This window comes from Limulus polyphemus, unplaced genomic scaffold (genome assembly GCF_000517525.1).
Source record: "Limulus polyphemus unplaced genomic scaffold, Limulus_polyphemus-2.1.2 Scaffold7649, whole genome shotgun sequence".
Classification (NCBI taxonomy): Eukaryota; Metazoa; Arthropoda; class Merostomata; order Xiphosura; family Limulidae; genus Limulus; species Limulus polyphemus.
Genome location: NW_013673259.1, coordinates 11,589 through 21,657, shown reverse-complemented (window position 1 = coordinate 21,657; position 10,069 = coordinate 11,589). Strand labels below are relative to the sequence as shown.

At 40.5% G+C, this 10,069-nt stretch overlaps 1 long non-coding RNA gene across 10 annotated transcripts in view; it reads right to left on the bottom strand.

Moving 5' to 3' along the window:
* The window catches only part of LOC106474756, a 34,924-nt gene that overhangs the window by 16,649 nt on the left and 8,206 nt on the right, over positions 1-10,069 (bottom strand). For 7 of the 10 annotated variants that reach the window (XR_002614020.1, XR_002614024.1, XR_002614025.1 and 4 more), the window contains 2 exons: positions 9,082-9,153; positions 21-8,669 (listed from right to left, as the gene is read on the bottom strand). This is a non-coding gene — a long non-coding RNA (uncharacterized LOC106474756). Of the gene's footprint in view, positions 1-20; positions 8,670-9,081; positions 9,154-10,069 lie in introns of those variants that run through there. The other 3 variants (XR_001291767.2, XR_002614023.1, XR_002614021.1) reach the window with 1 other exon arrangement.

Genomic DNA, 10,069 nt, shown 5'->3' with positions numbered 1-10,069 from the left:
ATATATATATATATATATATATATATATATACATATACGAGTAACGCTTGATTTTTCAACATACACCTGCATATATTATTGAGCAATGCTTTGTTTTTCAACCTAAACATGTTGTTGACCAATGCTTTGTTTTCAACTTAAACCTATCTATATTACTGATGAATGTTTTATTTTTCAACCTAAACCTATATATCTTGTCGAGCAATGCTTTGTCTTTCAACCTATAGATTATGATTATGACAGATTATGAGCTCTTTCTTGATTCAGTGAGAGGTGGTGCATGGCTCTTCTTAGTTCTTGGTGGTAGTAGCAAATACTCAAGTGAGAACCTTCAGGACTGAGGTGGAGAAGGGGTCCATGTGAACAGCAGTTGAACATGGGTCAGTCGTTGCTAAGGGATAGGAGCAATCCTTTCAAAAGCGGGACCTGTCCAACACTGCAGGTCCCACGATTGATTAAAAAGGAATCTGGTTAGTATTCCTGAACCCGGACATCAACCTTTGGATCAAGTGCAATAACACAACCGTACTCTGAAACGTCAACGGGAGTCCCGGAAAGAGCTTTCTTCCTTTGTAAAAGATCTCCCTGGAAAATAAGAGGGAGAGTGTGATTTTCGTGCCAGACCGTACCCATATAGATGTGGGTAAGGGAAGTCGGCAAAACGGATTCATAACCTTGGGACAAGGATTGGCTGTGAGAGCTGGGTCTGATTGGGCTGAAGTCTGATGCAGGTGTGGTACCAGCATTGGGACCTTCCCGTGAAAGGCCTCAGCTGTGCGCCATGCTGGGTGTCCACCTTGCATGACCGTTTTGGCCAGCAACTAACAGACAACTCAGAACTGGCACAGACTAGGGAAATTCGACTATCTAATTAAAACAAAGCATTGTGATGGCTGTTGGATGGTTCTGACTCAATGTAATTTCTGCCCAGTGCTCTGAATGTCAAGGTGAAGAAATTCAACCAAGCGCTGGTAAACGGCAGGAGTAACTATGACTCTTTAACAACCTACCCTGTATTTGCATTTTATAGGGAACCAGTCGGCCCTATATCAGAGTAGACCATTTTTTGAAATGGAAAGTTTTAATACAGAAATAAGCTATGGTTTGGCATCCATGGGGTGCCAGGGTGGCCGCCAGATACGAGCTACTTGCCACCAACTGGGGATGGTAGCTTCCAAGCGATTCTCTGGCGACGAGGGATAAACCGACGTGGGACTTCATGCTACAGGAATAAAGGAATTAATTACCTATTCCAACACCTGGTCACACACCCAAAGTGTACCCAGTGCAACAGGCAAACTACTTATCTTGGAAGATATGTGCCAAACGACTGAGGTGGATGGCTTGTTTTCTAATGTCTCCCTGCAAGAGACATCTTGTGACACAACCACTACAGTGGTTGATAACCTGATTTTTGACATACTCTCTAGAGTCTCATCCCGATCTAAGTCAGACTATGCCTACTGACAACTCCATCATGTCAGCAGAAGGACAGCTATATTCGACTATAGCTGAGGGAGAAAACACCATCCCCTACAGTTCTGACTTAGCTACGACTTCTCCCGACAGTTCAGATACCACTGTAGGTATAGACACCTCCATTCAATCAGAAGAAACACTGTTGTTCTCGACTACAACAGATAGTGGTGATCTGTAAACGACCCTACCACTGACTTTAACGGGGCTCTAAATGCAGGTAACATCATCCTGCAAGCAAACCGGTTGTACTCGACTACAACTAATAGTCCCCCTCATGATAGGACAATGCCTATAGCTGTAGACAGCCCGTCTACAGGCAGCCAGTCATCATGTGTGATTGAGGGCAGAATTGATGAAAGAACTATGCCTAGAGCTTCAGACAGCTCGTCTGCAAGTATCCAGTCATCGTGCATGACTGAGGGCGAAATTGACAGAACTCAGGAACTGAGGAATTGATGAACACCTGTTCGGCTACGACTAGAGCTTCTGACAGATCGTCTGTAAGTATCCAGTCATGGTGCGTAATTGAGGGCGAAACTGACGAAAGGACTATGCCTAGAGCTTCTGACAGCTCTTCTGTAAGTATCCAGTCGCCGTGCGTGACTGAGGGCAAAAGTCTGCCACCTACACACAACTCAAACCTGTCTGTAGAGAACCAGTTATTGTGCATAACTGAGGGTAGGTTTGAATGGGTAGGCACACTGGTATCAGTGCATTTGCCCTTTGAAAAGGAGGCATGCGACCTATGTTCCCATGAGTTCTTGGCAAACGTCCAAAATCCACTAACTCAGGCATGCTGCTCATATTGCGGTAAAAGTGATGGCAATCATCATGCAATAGCCTGTCATGTTCCAAAATTCCATCTGCAGTGAACTGTTACATTTGCTGTGGAATTGAGCAAATTCACTTGTGATATTTGCAATGATAGATTTAAGACCAAATCTGGGCTTTTGCAACATAAGCATCATCGGCATCCCTGTATCAGGAATGCCGAACATATCCACTCTCTAGGACACATGACACCGTCGGTGCGCCCACATCAGGTAGTATGGTCTGAGGAAGAAACACAAACACTCCGGGAAGCGAAAGTAGTGTACTCGGGCAAAAAGAACATTAATATCTTCTGTGTGGGACATCTACGTGGTAAGACTTCCAAATAGATCTTGGACAAGTGCTAGGATTTGCACAAGATACGGTCTTCAAAAATACATGGTGCACCCACCACTCAGAGCAGGTTGGGGAGTATGAGGAGTTGGACTGGGAAGGAGTGCATTCTTTTCCGGACCCTGACTCTAAGTTCTGCTCGTACCTTGATCAGCTGAGAGATCAGAAAGGACTCATTGAACCAGTATGGCAGGAGATCAAAGTCGTGACACAACAATGGGTAGACAACCTAGACCATACTCAAGCGTCTTGGAATCATGAGAGAACAACTATGCAGGTGACAGAAAATAATGCACCTGCACCAAGACCATACAAAAGGCATCTCCATCGTGTGGAACGATATAAGCGGTTTCAGAGGATATATGACCTCCAGCAAAAGCACCTGGCCGAGAAAATACTAGATGGCTAGGAAGCCATCACATGTAGCCTCAAAAAGGAGGAGGTCAAAGACCACTACGATCAGGTCTATGGTGTGTAAAATGATAGTTTCTCTAGATAACTGCCCCAGGCCATCATGGGCCAATAACACCAACCTCTTGAAACAGCTTACTCCAACCAAAGTGATGCACTCACTTCAGGGTATGAATAACGGGGCATCCGGCCCTGACAACATTACCCTTCTGTTCCTCCAAAAAGGTCTAAAGTATGGCATCCTTGGTAAATGTGTTCAACCTGTGGCAATTCTCAGGATGCATCCCTGAGTGCATGAAGTACAACAGGTCAGTGTTCATCCCGAAAGGGAAGAGTGGTCTGTGGGGTATCAAAAACTGGCGGCCACAATCTCCTCAGTTGTGTTGCGGCTATATACCAGGATTTTGGCACGCCATCTCGAGCAGGTAGAGCATATTAATCCCGACAGCGAGGGATTAATCCCTCAGGCTGGATGTAGAGATAATATATTTGTATTACAGTCTGCTAGGAGGAGAGCTAAGCAGAGAGAAACTCTGGCTCTAGGGCTTCTTGACTTGTCAAAGGCTTTCAACACAGTTGGTCACAAACATCTTCTGAACAGCCTAGAAAGGTTCACTGTCTGCACGCATTTCATTCGAATTGTGAAAGACATGTACAGTGGTTGTTCGACGTCCTTTCGAGTAGGCAGCCAGTCTACCAGCCCCATTGTTCTAATGAGGGGCATCAAAAAAGGGGACCCATGTCTCCTACACTGTTTAACTTTGCTCTGGATCCTCTCCTTCGTCAACTGGAAGAGAAGAGCCAAGGCTTTATGCTTGGGAAAGGACAGGTCCCCGTCTTAACCTTAGCATATGCTGATGATATGGCACTAATGGCTAAAGATCATGCCAATGTTCAGTCGATGTTGAACATCGTGGAGAAATTTTGTTCAGGAAATTGACTTAGCCTTAACATTGCCCAAAGTGCAGGAATGCTGATTAGGGGGTTGAATAAGACCTTTACCATTAATGACTGCCCTTCCTGGACAGTAAATTGTGAAATGCTCCCATCATCAGTCCTGAAAAATTTCCAGTTATCTAGGTGCTAGCGTCTGTCCGTGGACTGGGATTAACAGTGTGCCTGTTAAATCCACACTAGAGAAATGGATCGTGCAAATCACAGTCACCCTTCAAGCCACATTAGAAGGTCGACATACTCTGTAAGTATGGTTTGCCACGGCTAGTTAACCAACTTGAGCTGGGCAATCCGAAGCTGAAATAACTCAAGGAACTAGACAGTATCGTCAAACAGGCTGTCAAACGTTGGTGTCACCTGCCTGCCTGTATGGCAGACAGTCTGCTATACTCCCGTCATTGTGATGGGGAATTAGCTGTAGTAAAACTCGAGTCTCTTTCCCGTGTCTTAAGATCCAACCGTATTTGAGACTTGTGCACTTGACTGATCCCGTCACATAGACTTTGGTGGAAAATGATGGTCTATTGGGAGCCATCGATGGTATTGCTCAAAAGGCTGGGCTTCCGATCCCTACGCCTGACCAGTGATCCGGAACATTATTCCAAATGGAGGGATATGGAAAGGAGAAACTGGAAAAGGTTGGCCTTGCATGGTGAAAGTGTGGAGCTCTTCAAAGGGTCAAGATCTGCCAAGTAATGGTTGCCCAAGCCAGTTGGTATGAAGCCACACCACTGGGTGAAGTGTCTGGCCCTGAGAGCAAACGTATGCCCTAACAAGGAGGTCCTCAGCTAGCACCCCTTATACCTGATTTTGAAGCTCGAAGGAAAATAGGCATCAATTTGATAAACAATTTGGTTTACGACTCGGATGGACCATGGACAAGCCCTTATAATTGATTACTTTTACAAAATGGAAGCTAATATCTGTGTAACTGACTGTTTGCCAATCATAGTGCATTTAAGAAACATGCATCTTCTAATCATACAGACTATACTATTACATGTATGAAATGTAATAAGATATGGAATAGTATATTTGCTGTAGCTAGTCATTTTGCAAAGTGTAAAGGACCTAATGTAGAGCAACTGCAATCTGAGGCAATCTTTACATTTGTGACATATTCTAGAAGCTTTCTAGTTAAAGTTGGTTTGTCCCAGCATAGACGTTTGAAGCATCCAGTGGAAACTGGATCTAATTGTTTGGATATCTGATATATTTCCAAGGTTAACTACTATATAAACAAAGGAAAACATAAAACAATGGTGTCATAGGGAAGGACAAGATAAACTAACAAGTGTTATGGCATTGTCTGCTGGATGTGGAGGATGAGTGTCTCTGAGTAGTAGTCATGAAGTGCATGAATTAGGATAAAATAAACATATCCCACTTACTACTACTACTACATACTATGGAGAAAACATTATGGACATGTTCATCATTCTTGCTGACCATTTGAAAAAGTGAACATTAACTTGTAAATGTATTATGTTAGAGGCAATAAGTGTACTTGTAAAAGTCTGAAATTTTGTCAGCCTACTCAGGGGCAGAGAGAGATACGACCTGAGGAACGACGTCATATTTCCAACATCCTGTTGTTCTTATAAAAATAGCCAAATACCTAGTCATTTAATTTGTGATGTACATGGATAGACTAACGAGATTTTCACTCCCCCTATCTACTATCTAGCAAAACCACAAGCAAGGGAACGGGCTTGGAGAAATCAGTGGGGGAAAAAAACACTATTGAGCTTGACTCTAATCTGACTCTCTGAAGAAACATGAGAGGTGTAGCATAAATGGGAGGTCACTCTGCAGCCTCCATTGAAATACCACTATTTTCATAGTTTCTTTATTGAATTGGTGAAGTGGAGAGCACACCCCAGGGTCCACGTTTCTAGTCCTAAGTGCCGGACCATCGAGTCTGGCAGGATCTGCTCAGAGGACAGTGTTAGGCGGAGAGTTTCACTGGGGCAGTACATCTGTCAAAAGGTAACACTGGTGCCCAAAAGTAAGCGCAGCGAGGACACAAATGATAAGTAGAGCAATAGGGCAAATGCTTGCTTGCTCTTGATTTTCAGTATGAATACGGACCTCGAAAGTGGGGCCTACTGATTCTTTTGACTTTAGTAGTTTTAAGCAAGAGGTGTCAGAAAAGCTACGACAGGGATAACTGGCTTGTAGCGGCCAAGTGTTCATAGCGACGTCGCTTTTGTTCCTTCAATGTTGGCTCTTCCAAACATTACAAAGCAGAATTCGCCAAGGATTGGATTGTTCACCCACTAATAGGGAACGTGAGCTAGGTTTAGACCATCGTGACACAAATTAGTTTTACCCTACTGATGACTAGTCATTGCGATAATAATCCTTCTCAGTACATGAGGAACCGAAGGTTCTGACAATTGGTATATATTCTTGTTAGAGCGACCAGTGATGCAAAGCTACCATCCATGGGATTATGAATGAGTGCCTCTAAGTCAGAATCCTGTCTAGCCACTGCAATGATACCATTCGTGCCCCCTACATTTAAGGGTGACCATATATGGAGGGAGAGTTCTCCTCACAAAGAATAGACAACATCAAAGAAGTCCTTTTAAAGAGAACATCTGACCGGTATTAAGGCAGATGGTACCCATTGCTTTTTGATACCAAACCACAAGGTGAAATGTGTGGGCACTAAATCGTCCGCAGGCGACCTAATTATAGGTTGAGGTGTCATACTTAGTATAGCAGCTACCATATTGTGATCTATTGAGACTCAGCCTCTGACTGGGAGATTTTTCAGCAAGAAATTGGATACTCTTCATTTACTTACAGATTCGTTGGTGAACTCTGAACTCACCAATGTCAGAATTTTAAAAATTGTGAAGGGTAAACCTTTGATGGGCTTGGGACCCGCCAATGTCAGACTTTGGTGAACAAATTGTTGTAGAACTTGGAACCTGCAAATATGGGACATTGAAAATTTCGAACAGCTAACCAACATAGAATTCTAGAGGATTAACATAAACATCGTAGCGATGGATAGAACTAATGTTATATTAGTGGAACAAACCTTAGACGATGTACCAAACTCACGATTACACCCTAGTCGTAAAATATTTTCAATCCTTATCACGGAAGCATCGAGCCGTATAAGATTTCTGTAGCATATTATTGAGGCAACACATGGTGTGACAGCATCAGTTTTGGTTGGAGAGGAAAAAAATTTATATGGACCCAACTTTGATAGTATGGTCAAGAGACAGTTGATGCCAAGGCTCTCCTCTCCACGTACCCGAGGCAGAGACCGTACCAAAATGAAAACCATCCGATAATTGGAAAAATATTTTCCATGCTATAGTATGGGAGCCAGTTGAACGCAGTAGCATTGGGTCGAACAGTACCAATTATCAACAACTATTGAAGAGTTCCATTCAAACACAGTTTCTGGGCATGTTGTCAAAAATTATGACTTTTAAAAAGATCTTAATGTCATTTCTGTTCATTTATCCATCATACTTACCTTTTTTCCCCCCCGCATGCATTACATGTGTATTCTAAGTATTAAAAATAGGAATAGCACGTGCCATTTTTTATTGTATCATTACCACATTTCTACGAACACATTTGCTTAAAAAGTTTACTTAATACACTTTTTTCTCACACTTCATCTTCTGTTCTATAGACACTTTGATATCTTGTGTTTAATATTTCTGTCGTACTTTGTAAACCAGTTGTTATAGAATTTTTTTCACATATCCCTCTCCATTTTCTCACCAACACATTGTCACCTTCCCATGTAATGTTATGCTCTGAAGTTTAATAATAATGGAACATTCCACCAGACTCTTAGAACGAGTAACGAGCCAGAAGTGTATTCCGTCACAGACAAAGTATCAAACAACTGTCTCTTGTTAATTCAGCATCTCATGAGTTAAACTTAGAGATGTCCAAGTTCTACCATTTCTTCCCATATTGAATAATCAGCTGTCTCCAGGTAATTCAGCATCTCACCGAATATTTCCATATATATGTAATAACCATGAGAAACACTAATTTCTTTTCTTTTTCAAAATAAGGTAAGGAGAAAACAGAAGAGTTAAAGTGATAAAACATATGGATAGTTCAATCAAACAAATATAAACTTAAACTCGATGCAGTACTAAGAACAAAATGAAACATTTTAACATTAAAACTGAAAACAATGAAACTTTACAATACTGAATACAGAGGTACTTTAGCAAAAACAATATACTAGGTAAAGCATTCCATAAAGTTAAAGCATATTCTAAATAATAAAAACATAAAATTCACTTGAGTTTTTAACACCTACTTTCTGGAGTTCCATATATATGGAATTATTAGTATATATACACTTCACAGATTGTTTCTCTCTCAAAATATCTGGAACAGAAATTGCTATCACGTTCATCATCAAAAAAGATATTTTCATAAGAAAATGGATGATCAGAGGTCCATCTTCATCCTTTCAAGTTCACTCAGCAATCTTAGATTCTAAACATTAGGAACATTTTTTCTATGGTTCCACTACTAATCACACAAGTTGTCCACAGTATGTACTAACCTTCAGTACAGTGACAACAGTTTCCGGATGTTTTTCAACGGCTTCTTGGGAAAACTCTGAAGTGGCCAACAAACACATGCTTTCTAGTGCCAAGTACCTGAAAAGTTCTCATTTCACCTTCAGCCTGTCATGTTCTAGTTTCCACAATCAATTGGGTTTATTTAAAATTTTAAGTAAAAACTATTAAAAACTACTTGAAATATTATTTTTAAATGTTTGTTGAAAATTGTGTTAAAAGCACAAAACATTATTCAGTAACTTTGCTTTAGTTATTTGTTTTATAAAATGTGTCAGAATGGTAAGTACCAAGTGAAAATTCCTTGATGTTTAGTGTTCTTTGCGTGTCGAAAGAACAACTTTGTTGTAAATTTTTAAGACAACAAACTATTCAAAATGTTTTATCTTGTCTACTGATTCTTATTGTACATTATGTCCAATCGACCGAACCTCATGAAATATTATTACCCAGACTGTTAATGAACGTTCATACTAAAAAAAAGTCTACATACCTTAAGTTAATCTCTCGATGCTGCAAGAACTGACCCAGCTGATTGCTAGCCCTAATGAGAAGATTTGGTTCACTGAAAAGGAGCACAAGACATTTTCATACTTCTCACCGAGTGAAAAAATCTTTCAGCATTACCAAATATACATTATAGTTTTCAACACAGTATACATTTAATGTATTCTGTTTGTATATTGAAATATCTCTTTAAGAATGTTCTACATCTAACACTCATAATTTGCTTAAAAGTGGACACCAGGTTAATCTACATCAGAGGTTCTCAAACTTTTTTTTTTTCTTTATTTACAGACCACCTGAATTCTTTTTTATCTTGGCAGACCAGAGTGGATTCTATACACATTACTGTCACCTCTATTCTGTAATTATGCAATTTTTCCATGGACCACTGTTCTATACTAATGACTTAGTAATGTGTGCTATAAAATCCCTAATGTTTGATAGTGTGTTATCTTAACATTTCTCTTTAATGAATTTTGAATATTGGTATCATTTTTGTTGCTTATTAGTACTAAAATAGCCTCATTGATTTCTCATCTCAGAAATTTTATTTTAAGCTTGTTGTACTACACACAAACAGTATTTCAGAAATGGTTTAGACTGCCTAAGGTCTAATCCAGCTGACGAGTTCTAGTATTGAATGAAAGACTTTATGGGCAAGGAAGTGAAGCAGGCAAAATGTTGATCTGAAATATTACTTTTACAGACCTCTAATTAAAAGTAGATAAAGTACAGATTAACAGAAATGTGTGGGGGGGAAAAAAAAAGTGTAATTTTAATTAAGAACAACAGAAGTGTCAAATGATTGACACTTTTGTTGTTGATCTTAGAAACAACTTAGTGCTTCACCTACTGAGTCACTGTACAAAAGTGTGTGTGTGTGTGTGTGTGTGTGTGTGTGTGTGTGTGTGTGTGTGTGTGTGTGTGTGTGTGTGTGTGTGTGTGTGTGTGTGTGTGTGTGTGTGTGTGTGTGT